At 40.6% G+C, this 17,357-nt stretch overlaps 1 pseudogene; it reads right to left on the minus strand.

Annotated features, from left to right (window-relative positions):
- Window positions 1–2,597: 2,597 nt before the first annotated feature.
- Window positions 2,598–7,407, minus strand: LOC120044364 (annotated as a pseudogene).
- Window positions 7,408–17,357: the final 9,950 nt, after the last annotated feature.

Raw genomic sequence — 17,357 nt, forward strand, 5'->3', positions numbered from 1 at the left:
CTGAATTTTCTGGACTTTACTGCCTTAAACAATACTTTTAAGACCAATGGGATAAAACAATTCCAAAGAAGACCCACTACTATGTAGAACTTTATTCCTCATCATGTCTTCTCTACTTTTGGTGGTCTTAACTTCATGTTGGTTTGCAATTATAGTATTGACAAAGTTCCAGTGAAACTCTGCTTTTCACCGGGAGATTTTCTTGTCATGGCTCTTAATTTATAAGCATAATTTTTATCCACACAGATATTATATATGGAATAATCGGGACATATTGTATAAAAATACTTCTTTGTTTTTAGAGTATTTGTTCTGAAATAATATCCTATTGGTGAGCCAACTTGTAAATGCAGAGTGTATTTTACTTAATTAGAAGGAATTCTTAGCACTTTAAAAGATCCCTGTAACACCTAAAGATTTTGCAATGGTTTTAGATGCCATTCCATCACGTGTTGCTTTATTATTCTGGAACGCGTTAAGACCTGACACTCAGAACATACCTACGATTAACCCTGTTGACTCATCAGTAGGAAAGATTTGTTTTTCTTTTGGTCCATTAAACAACAACAATAGAGCTATACGAGCCTTGTTTCAGCAGGAAGTTGTATCTATACCTTATGCCATGCCTTATTGGAATGGTTTTGTTGATAATGTCTATAATATCTGTTGGAAAAAAGTTTGGATGTTGCCACACATACCTACTTATTAACAAAATTAATGAAGTTTATTTTTAAATTATTCATAACTATTATCCTGCAAACCACTATATGAAGAAGTTTAAGAAAAACATAAATTGAAATTGTACTTTTTGTAATGACCACCCAAAAACGGTGTTGCATCTTTTTTGTATTCATTGTATCCATGAATCTTTACCTATGATAGAAATAAGTTTAAACAATTTTATGTAAGCTAGAGGTTTTACTCCGTCCAGACCGGACACTGGTTTTAACATGGACATATAATACCGACTGGGACTATATACTGTACAAAAGTATACAACATGCAACAATTTCAACGAGTTTACTGCGTTACAGTTCATATAAGGAAATCAGCCAATTGAAAAAAATTCACTATGCCCTAACCTACGGATTTCACACAACTGGGCAAGGGCGCAGCCATAGGCTGACCCACTTGGGAAAAAGGCCCACCAACTGGGGAACCAGGCCCAGCCAATAAGAATGAGTTTTTGAAGAAGCCAGACGTGGAGGTCCTGAGCTGGCATGGCTACACGTAGTCTGCGGTTGTGAGGCCTGTCAAAGTCCAGGTCTGTGACCAGCGCACTGTGTCCCTCTGGTCACACAGAGGTACATAGGCGACTCACACTATACTCCTGGACATCCCTGAGAACACAATGTACTGACCGTAGACTAGAAAGTGCCTGGACCACCTAGAGAACACAAAACACTGACCAGAACAAAATAGAATATCCTTACTGACCATGAAAAAGCTTTATTCAACAAATGACTGAAATTCTACCACTGCAATAAGATATGGGTGTGCGACTTTCATTTAATTAGATTTCTGAGGTAATGTTCTGTTAGTTAGCCTCTCTCAAATGGTTTGTGTTCTATATTAACGTATTCTTAGTATCTAATAGCAGACCTGCCAACCCTGTCCAACTTTTTAAGAGTACCAGACGCGTGCGGCAAATTGGATTTGGATTTTCTTTCCCCCACCACACTCGTGCACGCGCTGTTTATGAGTCTGATCGCAATTACAGAATTGTACCAAATCAAGTCTATGAAAGGTTGGAATACTTTCTATCTTGACAGCATTCTATTTACACATATGGTAAAAGTCACTAACAAGATCCAATCACTAGTGCCAGCTCCCAAGTATTGGCTTTTTAGAAACGGTTCCTAATCAACACTAAAAAGCTAAATAATTTTGAAAACATAAAAACAAAAGATCGCATCAACACAGACTGCAAACTGGCTACACAAAGCTTAAGTAGGCTACCACAAAGGGAATCTAAACGCTATTCGCTAGAAGAGTCAGGTGTTTCAGCCTATGTAAAGGTGCCTATTGTATTTCTTTGTAGGGCATACATCATTTCAGATTTTCTAAATTGATAAAATCTCAAATCTAATGCAAAGGCATTTTAGAAGCATTGCCTCTATAGCCAACTCATTCATTCTCAATCGCGCAGTCTTCTAAACTCCCGACTCCATTTAATACCAAGATGTTTACATTTATTTTTGATTATACTTTTTGTGACGTGGATCATAATTACAGTTACAGTCTATCAGGTTGCGTGATCCTCGTAATGTTACGTGGAAAATACAACTAATTGGACGCAGAATTAAATGTAAACTCAGCTAAAAAAGAAACGCCCTCTCACTGTCAACCGCGTTTATTTTCAGCAACCTTAACATGTGTAAATATTTGTATGAACATAACAAGATTCAGCAACTGAGACATGAACTGAACAAGTTCCACAGACATGTGACTAACAGAAATGGAATAATGTGTCCCTGAACAAAGGGGGGTCAAAATCAAAAGTAACAGTCAGTATCTGGTGTGGCCACCAACTGCATTAAGTACTGCAGTGCATCTCCTCATGGACTGCACCAGATTTGCCAGTTCTTGCTGTGAGATGTTACCCCACTCTTCCACCAAGGCACCTGCAAGTTCCCGGATATTTCTGGGGGGAATGGCCCTAGCCCTCACCCTCCGATCCAACCCAACAGATCCCAGACGTGCACAATGGGATTGAGCCAGGCTCTTCGCTGGCCATGGCAGAACACTGACATTCCTGTCTTGCAGAAAATCATGCACAGAACGAGCAGTATGGCTGGTGGCATTCTCATGCTGGAGGGTCATGTCAGGATGAGCCTGCAGGAAGGGCGTACTTTCTGCGTACTTTTAACTCGGCTCTCGTACCTGCGTACATGGACAGAGAATTGCGTAGTCGGTACGCCGTATACCAGTTAATACCAGGTAAGTAGCAGTATACCAGTTAATACTATAGCGAATTGGTTAGGTTAGTAACGTTAGCTAGCTAACGTTAGCTGTCTGACTTCATTAGCCAGCTAATTGTCACACCATAAACTCAATTATTTGATCAGTGAAGTTGGCTAATGTTGCTCAACATTTTTCTGGCTAGCTAACGGAGAATTCGATCAAACTAGCAATGGTAACAATATTTGTTCCACCACACTTTCTCCCTCACCTCAAACTTTCCAAATGGCAGTTGTTTTTCGGTTACAGCTCATGAAATACGCTTCATCACCTTCTCGCCCCAATGGTCAGGCTTCTCACCTACCTCTTCGTTATCGTTCAGGAGACGCGCTGCTGTAGCTGGCAAACTGCCATTCCCCTCTCCTCTCTTTCCAGAGCGCGCGCTGATGCTATAATTAGCAAATTGGTTGTCTCTTCTCTCTTCAGTCTCGTACTGCATTCTGTTGTTATGTAAACGATGGGCTGAGCCTTGGATACAGCTAGTATTGCTACAAACACGCATCACTTGTTTGCATACAGCCAGTAGTGATCCAAAGCCACCCCCTCGCCCAAACCTTTCTCATCGGATCTACACGAATCACGTAGGTCACCTATTTTGGATTCAAAACAGCGAATTTCACAGTTTGCATACCTGAATATACCAATAGCTGCACCTAGCCCAATGGTAGGCTAGGGAGAGGTTCTGACCAAATGCTCTCTCCTCCCATCTAATCATTTCAGACGGGGGAGTTAACCAAGTGGGTGTTTGAGATTGATTGCAGTCGTGATGTGATGCTCTCGAACATGTCCAGAGTTTTGTAAGGAAATGCATCAGCAAATCATAGGTTGTCCCAAATGGCACCTATTCCTTGCCATTTGGGCGCAACCATACCCAGAGGTCACATTTACATTTAAGTCATTTAGCAGACGCTCTTATCCAGAGCGACTTACAAATTGGAAAGTTCATACATATTCATCCTGGTCCCCCCGTGGGAAATGAACCCACAACCCTGGCCTTGCAAGCGCCATGCTCTACCAACTGAGCCACACGGGACCACAGGTCAAAGGTCATAGCGGTGCTGCTCAACAATACAGTACACTCCCACCTCTCCGAACCTGTCGGGGTCGGCCAGCTCTGCCCTGGAATGCAGAGGGATGAGCAGCAGTGGAGATGGGAATGTCCTGCTACACCCACCAACTCTACACAACCTCTAATCCGTGCGGACGCATGTAAAAACAGACACAAGATGGACGGGTGAACACAATGGGAAAAAAAACAAAAAAACACAGAAATTCAATGCATTCCAAAGTGATGTAGCTAAACATCCAGCCTTGCTTTTTTTGGTGAAAGGGATAGTCCACTCAAAGTACCCTCTTTGTTACCTTGCTAGCTATGTATAGTCATAGTAAGAGAGTGAGCAAGGTGGCCACTGTTAGATTAGGTCGCAAATGGCACCCTTTACCCTATATAGTGCACTACTTTTAACCAAAGCCCTATGGAAGCTGGTCAAAAGTAGAGCACTAAATATGGAATAAAGCACCAATTGGGGCGCAATCTATGATTGGGTAGTTTGTAAGTTGTGTACAGGCCATCCTCACCAGGTACAGTCTGGTCCACCAGAGCCAGGCCCACGCAGCTGTTCTGACAGCTGGCCGAGAGACGACGACCGCCAGGGATACTCAGCACATCCAGCCACAACACACTGCAGAAAGAGGGAACAGTGAATACATACACACAACTGAGAGGCAACAGCAGACAGAGGGAACACAAACTAACTTGCTGGGTAGCTCAGGGATGAGTCTCTCTACTGGCTGCTCTTCAAATTGGTGAAAGGAAGAGTTCTATTGGAGAGAAAAGATGTTTACTCGTCTCCCACACCAAACATTACAAAACTCACTGTACACACACACAGGCTTACCACCTTGTAAAGATGAATCCTCTGGTCATGACCACTGAGCAGAAACGCTGTCTCACTGCATCCATCTCCACACTGCACTCTGGAAGAGGGATATACTGTTGTTATTCATGTCATTAACAATGTAAGGAAGTGATAAACATGGTATCATCATGCCAGGCTTTTTTATACATTCAATGTAAATAGTCCAGTGGCCATTTGATTAATTGTTCAGCAGTCTTATGGCTTGGGGGTAGAAGCTGTTAAGTAGTCTTTTGGTCCTAGACTTGGCGCTCCGGTACCGCTTGCCGTGCAGTAGCAGAGAAAATAGTCGGTGACTTGGGTGACTGGAGTCTGACGATTTTACGGGCTTTCCTCTGACACCGCCTATTATATAGGTCCTGGATGGCAGGAAGCTTGGCCCCGATAATGTACTGGGCCATACGCACTACCCTCTGTAGCGCCTTACGGTCAGATGCCGAGCAGTTGCCATACCTGGCGCTGATGCAACCGGTCAGGATGCTCTCGATGGTACAGCTGTAGAACTTATTGAGGATCTGGGGATCCATGCCAAATCTTTTCAGTCTCCTGTGGAGGAAAAGGTTTTGTCCTGCCCTCTTCACGACTGTCTTGGTGTGTTTGGACCATGATAGTTCGTTGGTGATGTGGACACCAAGGAACTTGAAACTCTCAACCCGCTCCACTACAGCCCCGTCGATGTTAATGGGGGCCTGTTCGGCCGCCTTTTCCTGTAGTCCACGATCAGCTCCTTTGTCTTGCTTACATTGAGGGAGAGGTTGTTGTCCTGGCACCACACTGCCAGTTCTCTGACTTCCTCCCTATAGGCTGTCTCATCATTGTCTGTGATCACACTGCCAGTTCTCTGACTTCCTCCCTAGAGACTGTTTCATCATTGTCTGTGATCAGGCTTACCACTGTTGTGTCGTCAGCAAACTTAATGATGGTGTTGGAGTCGTGTTTGGCCACGCAGTCATGGGTGAACAGGGAGTACAGGAGGGGACTAAGTACACACCCCTGAGGGGCCCCAGTGTTGAGGATCAGCGTGGCAGACGTGTTGTTGCCTACCTTTACCACCTGGGGCGGCCCGTCAGGAAGTCCAGGATCCAGTTGCAGAGGGAGGTGTTTAGTCCCAGGGTCCTTAGCTTAGTGATGAGCTTTGTGGGCACTATGGTGTTGAACGCTGAGCTGTAGTCAATGAACAGCATTCTCACATAGTGGAAAAGGGCAGTGTGGAGTGCGATTGAGTCACTGTAGTGTGTACAATACTTACTCTTTGTGGTAAAGCTGGAAGGGGGTGAACTGCAGCTCCAGGTTCAGACAGCTCTCTAAGAAGAAGACAAAGCAATAGGCTATAATCAGGTTCATGTTCACTAGGCACTAAACAGAAGAAAATTATTCATAACAAAGTGAAAGGGGGAGGTACTATCTGAACTGTCCAATAAGAAACTCTTGTTTTCCGTCGTATAACATTTTGAAAAACTTTACTATGGTGTTCTTAATTAACACAACCCTGCAGAACTACGTGAATTGCAGAAGGGTTCATTGTGTGTTAACTTCTATGTGATTCAGCTGCAGCGGGTGACAGATGACTTGTGTGCAATGAACTCCAGGTTAAACTCTGACCATGGCTTGTTGTCACAGTAGATGCTGAGGAACAGAGTGGCTTTGTCACCAGAGTCCTGGGGGGAAACGAGTGAAGACAAGTGTTATGGATACAGTGATGGATGAATACACTTTCATCTACCAAAGAGAGAGAGAGAGAAGTGATCAGGGTCATATTATGTTCAGTAGTCAAGAAACATAAGAAAATGCCCCAAAACAGATAGAAACATGGAGGCACTGTCTGAACTTGCCCATGAGAAAAGCTTTTTTTCAGTTTTCCTACAGTGTTGCCTAATGAACATGACCCATGGAGGATATGTGTATGGGTAGGATATGTGTACAAATCCATTCACTAGGAGAAGGGTAGGGCATTTAAGAATATATTGATGGACGTTATGCCCACGACCAGCCCCCTGTTTGGTGGGGATTTGTTGATAGCATCAGTTGATACAATCTCTGCATCAACTGAAGAGACAGACATACATTAGCAAGTTGACTAACGTTACACATTTTGTACACACGCACGCACACACATTTTGAACTTGTATGAGTCGATTAACTTGTATGCAACACCAGTAGCAATAAGGCAACAGTAGCAAGATACATTACGGAGCTATCTCATCTTCACCTGGTATGTAGATGAACTGTACTTCTTTAGCAACAGGTCTTATTTTCTGTTGGAGGTATTGGTACCTGAAACAGACAACTTTGCCTTTCGGAGTAGCGGTGAGTAACGTTAGCTCTTGCTCTCCCGCCAGCAGAGGCCGTACACGTGTTACTCTGGGACAGAAAAAGTGGCTGAAACTATCCTCTGAGAGGGGACACGCTTCTTTCCCCTCACGCAGCATGCTCCTGACCTAGTAAATACCATTTATTTCATATCTATTTGCCAAAACTAGTGCAAAACACCATCTCATGTAAAGAATCACAACTTCCCATCACCGGCATACGAGCAATTAAAAAGCACAACATCCGGGTGGGGGCGGAACCACGAGTAAAATGGTAAACGACTTCTAGCAAATCAGCGTGCAGTTCTTCAACCAATCACTTCACTTCCCAGTTTAGTCACTGCAAAGCAATTTGCCAAATCAACCACTAGCTGTCAGCAAAATCTCAATAAAAAAGTATATGATCCTGTCTGTGGATGTTCCTAAGCAACAACCAAGTTTCTTGGCGTTGTATATAAATAAAAGTCATCCGTTGGTGTATTCAGTTTATTTATTGACTTATTTGACTCAGTGTCCTCAAACGGTTTTCATTTGTGGCTTTAAGACAGGATAGTACCGATTACTTCTGAGCAGATGTGGGCTCTCCTCTGAACAGGCGTTTATAAAAAATCTAATAAATCACTGTCTTTCTTACAGAGAGCACACCTCACTGTCACAACCAAGTTCACCAGTCAGTCCCTGACATATTTCTATATATATCTCTGTGAGTCAAGCATCTCTAATTAAAACAATTGTTATATTGTGGAGGTGAGATGAATGCTGAGTTTTTTTGAAGACAGTAGTCTTAAACCATATAGAATATGGTTATCAGTGTGTGTGTGTGTGTGTGTGTGTGTGCTAGTGATGTGCGGGTCAGTTGTTCATAACCCATCCACAACGGGACGAATATGTGTGATTAAGTGAAAATCTGAGACCTGACCCGACCCTAACCCGCAAAAATATAAAATGCGCTTTACATTCAGTACATTTTTTGACAGGGGGTGCAGGATTTTTTTTAAAGCCTTATTTAGATAGACCTATGTTCCTGCTTAAAATTTCTGACAATTTGTCTATACATTCAGCTCTTCTGTCTTTACTTGTTTCCCTAGAATCCTAAATAGGCTGGGTTTCTGTATAGCACTTTGTGACATCGGCTGATGTCAAAAGAAACCCTAACCCTAACCCTAACCCAAACTATAGTTTGATGAAATCAGCCAAGACCACAGAAAATAATTGTAGACCTCCACAAGTCTGGTTCATCCTTGGGAGCAATTTCCAAATGCCTGAAGGTACCACGTTCATCTGTACAAAAATAGTACGCAAGTATTAACACCATGGGACCACACAACCATCATACCGCTCAGGAAGGAGACGCGTTCTGTCCACTAGACATGAACGTACTTTGGTGCGAAAAGTGCAAATCAATCCAAGAACAACAGCAAAGGACCTTGTGAAGATGCTGGAGGAATCAGGTACAAAAGTATCTATATCCACAGTAAAACAAGTCCTATATTGACATAACCTGAAAGGCCACTCAGCAAGGAAGAAGCCACTGCTCCAAAACCGCCATAAAAAGCCAGACTATGGTTTGCAACAGCACATGGGGACAAAGATCGTACTTTTTGGAGAAATGTCTGATGAAACAAAAATAGAACTGTTTGGCCATAATGACCATCGTTATGTTTGGAGGAAAAAGGGGGAGGCTTGCAAACCGAAAAACACCATCCCAACCGTGAAGCACGGGGGTGGCAGCATCATGTTGTGGGGGTGCTTTGCTGCAGGAGGGACTGGTACACTTCACAAAATAGAAGGTATCATGAGGCAGGAAAATGATGTGGATATATTGAAGCAACATCTCAAGACATCAGTCAGGAAGTTAAAGCTTGGTCGCAAATGGGTCTTCCAAATGGACAATTACCCCAAGCATACTTCCAAAGTTGTGGCAAAATGGCTTAAGGACAACAAAGTCAAGGTATTGGAGTGGCCATCACAAAGCCCTGACCTCAATCCTATAGAAAATGTATTGGCAAAACTGAAAAAGCGTGTGCCAACAAGGAGGCCTACAAACCTGACTCAGTTACACCAGTCAGGAGGAATGGGCCAAAATTCACCCAACTTATTGTGGGAAGCTTGTGGAAGGCTACCCAAAATGCTACCCAAAATGCTACCAAATACTAATTGAGTGTATGTAAACTTCTGACCCACTGGGAATGTGATGAAAGAAATAAAAGCTTAAATAAATCATTCTCTCTGCTATTATTCTGACATTTCACATTCTTAAAATAAAGTGGTGATCCTAACTGACCTAAGACAGGGAATTTTTACTAGGAGTAAATGTCAGGAATTGTGAAAAACTGAGTTTAAATGTATTTGGCTAAGGTGTATGTAAACTTCAGACTTCAACTGTAAATCAAGAAGAGTAAAGGACCAAGAATAGAACCCTGAGGAACTCTACAAGGTAAATTAATGTACTTAGACTCTGAACTATTCTATGAAAATAGTTGGTTTCTGGCAGATGAGTAGCTCCTAAACCATTCAAGTTCTGTATCTTGTAATCCATAAATGTGAATATGTGTAGCAATATTTAATGATCAACAGTATTCAACGCTTTTGAAAAATCTACTACAAAACCCACTGTGTGTATATGTCTCTCGTGGAGGTGTTGGCATAAAGCAGTAAACACATTGCCATTGCTTATGGACATTGGTCAATAAAGTTATCTTCTTCCTGCTGAGAAAATGTGTAGTGTCATTGGGTCTTGTACGTAATGTGATGGAAAATAGTTTGTTGGTGCGTTTCTTTTTTGATACATTTCTGTGTTCTATGTTTGTGCTTTTCTATAAACCAATTTCTGTGTTATTGCAAGTGACTTATTGAACGAATCCTCACTATCAGTATCTGCAAGGTGTCAATACCCCCAGACCCTTGTTTTGAGAACCATATCTCAGTTTCAAGGTCTCAGCTTAGAGAGAAGAAGCCTTGTGAGGTATTGGTCTGTCACATGTTATGAAACAGTATTGGTCGGTCACATGAATGAAGCAAACATGAATGATTAATTAATTATGAATTAGCTAAATCATGCAAATATGTCTCGTCAGTATATAAGAGAACTAACGGGACTGCCCTGTTAGAGCTCCTGACAAACGTTCAATATGGTGCATCAAGTTTGTTTGAACCTCTCCACCGCGCTGACAATAAACAATGATCCATTTAAGATTTCCTTCGAGTGTCCCTGTGTAAGAGTTTCCACAACAGTGTGTTGTATGTAGAGACAGTGAGATCTCCTGTTGGACTATGTTCTCCAGTTCAGGAATAGCTTGTGCCACACTCCCAGTTGCCCTAATACCACCTGGATAATCTCCAGGCAGGATTACTGTCCACTGTAATCAATCAACCACATTGTCACCTAAGATAGCATCCTCTGACTAAACACACACACACACACACACAGAGAGAGAGAGAGAGCCGGCCCTAGCCTTTTGGGGGCCTAAGCAAAACAGAAAAAAGTACATTTCCTGCAATTCTACACATTTTGCCATGGGGCGTAGAGAAAGTGATGCAGTTTTTAAGCAGGTTTACTGCAATTCAACACATTTTCCAATGTTAGCAGAGAGAAGATTTTTCAGTTGTATAACTTATTTTCATGCAATTCTGCTCATTTTGCGATGGGGTGGAGAGACAAATCTGCAGTTTTACAGCTAATTTCCTGTATTTCTGCACATTTTCCATATGGTGAAGAGAAAGTATTTGCAGTTTTGAAGCTAATTTTACTGAAATTCTAATAATCTTGCCCTGAGTTATGTCATGTTAATATGATATTTGAGTGAGAGTGACGAATAAAATCAATGGGGGCCCCCTGGAGGTCAGGGCCTCTGGGCATGTGCCCTGCGTGCCTGGTCGGTAATTCGACCATGATTACTACATGTTTAGATAGTCCAGCCAGCTAACATACCAATCTAAAAAAATTAGCTGACATGGGCTAATTGAGTGATTGTCAGTGACTGACATAAAAAGAGAAAAACTGCTGATGCACAACCAAATTCCAATTTTAGAAATTGCCAAGAAACTGGAGATCTCGTACAATGCTGTGAATACTTATGTAAATGTGATACTTCATATTTTTTTTATATACAGTATATATAAATTAGCAAACATTTCTAAAAACCTGTTTTTGCTTTGGCATTATGGGTATTGTGTGTAGATTGATTGGGGGGGGAAACAATTTAATCAATTTTAGAATAAGGCTGTAATGTAATAAAATGTGGAAAAAGTCAAGTAGTCTGAATACTTTCCGAATGCACGGTATATATTGCAAGAGAACAGCAAACCTGGTTTCAAAAAACAAATAAAGCAACACCTCATGGCACAACGCCTCTCCCCCATGTGACCTACTTGTTGTGTGTATATTCTTACGTGTATGTGTAACTGATAGATGCACACACACACACACACACACACACACACACACACACACACACACACACACACACACACACACACACACACACACACACACACACACTACATGATAATGTTTTTAAATGTATGTAAATTGAGTCTTTTGTCTGCATTGTATTTTTCGTTATATGTCGGACCCAAGTAAGACTAGCTGTTGCCATTGGTGTCGGCTAATGGGGATCCTAATAAATCAAATCCTACTGAAAAATGATCTATCTACAGCTAATGGGGGATCCTAATAAATAACAAATACCAACAATACCAGGGTTTTAACCAAGCCCAGCCTGCTTAGCTTTGATGTTTGTCACTGACCACTACCAATGTGCTATCATGAGAATGATTATTAAGAGATCTCTTAATAACTAAATATAATCACTGTTGCTATTGAAATCAGGGTAGGTTTAAAAGAGCAAATGAAATGTAACCATACTTTATAAGTAATGTATCATCAATAATACTATTTAGGCCTATATAGCATTTGCAAAGTCATCAACAGCTATTGTTTCAATTCAACCCAGGATTAAATAAAAAATAGACAATACATATAAACCTAGGATTTCAAGCTTTGGTTGATTTCAAATATATCTTCAAGTTAATCATTAAACTGATGGATTTTGATGGGGACTTTTTTGTATTATGTTAATTAAGGATTTTTAATGTTGGATTCAAGTCTCCATCTCAACCAAAAATCGAAGTTAAAGAATAGGGCTAAATCAAATCAAACTTTATTTAAAGTGGATTTAAAGTTTGATTAGATTAGAATTAGGCCTATTCTTTCATTTAGATTTTTGGTTAAAATGGAGAAATGAATCCGACAATATCAATGACTAATTTGTAGACAAACTGTATATTGAATTGTTAACACAACCAAATATCAACATTTGAAGGAGATGTATCTTCTGCTTGGATAGTTCCATCTCTGCCAATGACTTAGTCTGGTTTTAATTCCAGTTTGTCTACAAATTAGAAATTGACATGTTGGATTAACGTCTCCATCTCTACCAAAAAATCTATGCAAAATTGTTGCAACTGGGTTGGGGATGTGTGTGTGTGTGTGTGTGTGTGTGTGTGTGTGTGTGTGTGTGTGTGTGTGTGTGTGTGTGTGTGTGTGTGTGTGTGTGTGTGTGTGTGTGTGTGTGTGTGTGTGTGTGTGTGTGTGTGTGTGTGTGAGTGATTGGGACTGACAGCAGTCTGTATTACTGGCTGGCCAGCAGATTTAGCCGACCCATTTTAGACACTCTAATCTGGATTAACCACTGCAGTGTGTCAGTGGGGACACGGTCCGCACCCTCCTCCACCCTCTTTATTCCTTCACCTGCTTCCCCCTCTCCATCCCTCCCTCCCTCCATCCACCTCACCCCCCCCTCTTCCCTCTGCCACCTCGTTCCTCCTCCCTCCTCCCTCCAACTCTCCCCACTCTCAATCTCTCTGAGTTTACCTGTGTTTTTCCTCCCCTCCTCTTTCCTATCCTCCTCCTTGACCGCCTTAGCCGATTCTCTGTAATCACTTCTGTCTACCTGTCCCCCTCCCTCTCTCTCTCTCCTCTCTCCCTCTCTCTCTCTCGTTTTCTCTCTCTCTCACCTGATTCACTCTGTCCTCAATCTGTTTCCATCTCCCTGTCTCTCTAACTGCACCATCTTCAACAATTCCATCCCAAAGCTCCCCCGTAGCGTAATTTGGTGTGTGTGTGTGTGTGTGTGTGTGTGTGTGTGTGTGTGTGTGTGTGTGTGTGTGTGTGTGTGTGTGTGTGTGTGTGTGTGTGTGTGTGTGTGTGTGTGTGCGTGCGTGCGTGCGTGCGTGCGTGCGTGCGTGAGTGAGTGAGTGCGTGTGTGCATGTAGGGTGCGGCACGTGGCAGCATGTGGCCAAGGATTACTGGGGCTCAGTCCTCTTCCTCTACTTCCCTAATTGCTCCTGCAGCTGTTCCACAATCTAGCATGGCTGCCTGTCTGAATCATCTGTATTGCGACAGTATGTAGACACAGAATAGTTGCTGACTGTCAATAAAAATGAAATGTCAAAAAAGTTTAGAACAAAAGTGGTTAACTATTGGATTTTACCAAATATTTATTTGACAATTAATTTTTTTTAATCCTGAGGAAAATATCCAGCCTTAAAATAATCGTTTTGTCCAAATATTAGTCAACATTGATCTCCAAAAAGACAGCTAACGAAAGCCACAACCACATAGTTAATTTTCTCTTAGCTTGAACTGTTGACCAACACATTGGCACTGGCACACTCACACTCACACACACACATGGGCATCAATGATGTTAGTCCACAAAAATACGGTCGTTGTTCCATCTTGCTCGTTTCATGAGTTTAGTGACTTGTCTTTTCTGTCTATGTAAAGTATTTTTGTTGTTGTAACTTTTATTGTTTTGAGTTGCATGTGCAGAAGATATCTATATTTTCTTCATGTCTGTCTGTCTGCCAGCTGTCTGTACATCTCAACACCTCTGTCTGTTTGTCTTTATACCTACATACGATTCTGTCTTCTTGTCTGTCTGTCCAAGATGTCTATACTTCTCTTTTTTCTATCAGCTGATAGCTCATTCTCTCTATCCTTGCTCTCTCCCTCTGCCACTGAATGGATTGCTCTCTCTTGCCTGACTTTATTTGGAGAGAAGATACTCACTTTTCAGATAAAGCATATTATTATAGCTAAATCGAAAGAGCTTTGTGGATGTTTGTGAATCTGTGAGTGTGTGTGTTTGTTTTTACACTGGTTTATTACAGCTCACTGTAATCTTTTGATGATGTGTCAATGAATGTGTGAGAGGCTTGATTTGATGAGCAGCAATTTAATGTGTGATGCACCCGTTCAATAACTGATTGAAAACCTTGAGTTGCAATTTAGAATCAAAGTTGAAGCGACATTCCTGAGTTTCAGCCAGGCTAAAAACCAAAATATACATTTTGGACATTTAGGCTACGAGTTGTAATATGCTAATAAATCATAAGTTATATTCTTAGAGAATGGTTATATAATTGAAATGACCATTAAACAGAATAAAATATTGAAGATTGTGCCACAATCACCATCCTGTTTACAGTTGTGTTCAATCGTTTTGGTGCAAGTTTTACACGTTTCTGGTGAATTTTCAAAACTCTTACTACAAAACTCCAAACTGGTAACACTTAAAACAGAGCAAGTTTCATATTCAAAACTTTTTTTACAGGTTTTTTTCAATCACTTTGGTGCAATTTCCACAAGTATGTGGTACATTTTCCCAACTCTTAGTACAACATTCAAAACATATCATCAAAAAAGCAATTGTTTCAAAACTATAAGCACCTTTTCAATTGACTAAGTACAACACACAAAACCATAAACACTTTTTCACAAAATGTTTTTAGTGTTTAGTCTAGAAATACACGTTTCACATTGCAATACATGTTAATTTAAAGTAATTGCCTTTCACAATGCAATGCTCACATTACTTTTGATATGACTCATTTGTTAAAATACATTTTACTATTGCTTAATATGACTGCTCTTAATTGATAATTACTTAAAAAATGTAAATCCGATATTGACAAGATCAGATATGTACTGTACTGTATGTAACAAATGCATCCCCTATCCAAAATAAAGTTTTTTGATGGGGAGTTTAGGTAACACTGCTTTACTAAAATTGCATTGGCCAATGCAATACTGTAACACCGTAATATATGCCATTTACGTAGGAGCCACTTTTAGCCAAAGTGACAACAGAGTCCACAAATGTTCAAATGTGACCCCAGTGGGAATCAAACCCGACAACTCTGCTGTTGCTAGTGCCATGCTCTTACGAACTGAGTCACGTACAGGAGCACTACAATACATAAGTACAATACTGTAAAATACAATACATGATTACAATAGAGGTAGAAGATGTAAGATTGTAATCCCCATGAGCTACCACCCTCCTTCAGGCCATGGATGAGGCATGCAATAACATCAATCCAGACCTGCCAGGCAAAATCTATATTCATCATCATCATAATAATACATTACGGTATATATCATACTTTATATGTTTATACACTATAGACATACATCGACAAACCAGTTTAAAATCTATATGATTACCAAACGGTTAAATTATTATAAATTAAGAGCAGTCGGATTAATTCATAGTAAAATGTATTTTAACAGATTAGAAGAGTATCATTTCAAGTAATGTGGAAGGCAATTATTTTATATGAACATGTATTGCAATGTGAAACATGTAGGCCTATTTCTAGATGAAGCATTGATTCAGTATGGTGAAAAGGTGACCGTATGGTTTTGTGTGTTGTACTTAGTCAATTGAATATGTGCTTATGAAACAACTGCCTTTTTGATTATCTGTTTTTATTTTTGTAGTAAGAGTTGCGAACATTTACCACATACTTGTGAAAATTGCACCAAAGCAACTGAAAAAAACTGTAAATCAGGGCTTAATTTGCTTAATTTGTCAAATTATTGGCAACATGTTTATTGTTCACCATATTCTAAATAAAAATGCAGTTTAGTTGGGCCAACATAACTCCACAAAACAAATTCCGTGAAAACCTCGCAAAAACACGTTTTTTACAGAACAAATTAAACGAATATGAAATATTTTTCAGCGTATCACAAAAAATTGAAAGTCAAAAGAAATGATGAATAAAATCTTGGTTCAGAGGATAGTTTATTACATCAACGTTTTAATTGGATTCCAAAGTAGGTTAATCGAAATTACTGTGGACCAACATTAACTAATTTCTCATTGATTTTCAAATTATAATTACAAATTGAAACGTAAAATTGTAGGCTTATTTGAGAATTTAATGGGAATATAATTTTTGAGTAATGCAATATATTAACCATGGACTCAATTCAGTCATTTTAATTACTATATTAACATAGGCCTAGGCCAAATATGTCCTCGGCTGTATAATTTATAATATTATATCTTGATTTCAAATGTTTAGAGAACGAATGTTTATCAGTTGACGTTAATAAATCCTCGCATTTGAAAAAGTAGACTACTAAATATTATTTCTTGCTACAGCCCTCAAAATGTATAGTTTGAAATATGCATATGTTCAACAAAAACAAAAAATGTTACCCAACCCATTCCAAACAAAAGATAAATCAGCTCAGGGCGTATACATCAGCAAATGCTTATTTTGTTCCATGTGACACATTTCGTTAACTACTACGAAAAAGTAGACCTATCTGCAAAATTGTTTGTAAATGTATCTGGGAATAAAAGTTTAATAGATGATGCGATGAAGTGTAGTGGGATGGGCAGAGACAAAGGAGAGCGAGAAAGAGAGGGAGGGGGGGTTCTGTGCGTCCACTTGGTACCTTTAATTAGCTCACCGTGTCTGTAAAATAAGTCAGTGTAGTGGCATCACCCCGCTCACCGGCAGCACGCACCTCTTTACCTGCTCCTGGCGCGCCAAAATAGAAGTGTCCGTGCACTCTACTATGTCCTAAACTGCGGTGCGCAATTGTCACGAGGGTTGCACTTCACATTTTTTGTGTGTTTTCGACAAGTCAAGTTAGAAAGAGTAAGAGGGAAAAGAAAGAAAGGCAAATAACTTTGAGACATCTCAAGATACCTTTGTCACTTGGCGAGGTCGATTTGGAGCGGGACCTAAACTTCAATACATTACCGACGGAGGGACTAGTGGGAAATAGCCCAGTAAGTCCGGTCGTGTGTGCCTGTTCAGAGAGACGACCAAGTGAGCGAGAAGGCATAAAAACCCGGTGCGAGG

This window comes from Salvelinus namaycush, chromosome 3, assembly GCF_016432855.1.
Source record: "Salvelinus namaycush isolate Seneca chromosome 3, SaNama_1.0, whole genome shotgun sequence".
NCBI lineage: Eukaryota > Metazoa > Chordata > Actinopteri > Salmoniformes > Salmonidae > Salvelinus > Salvelinus namaycush.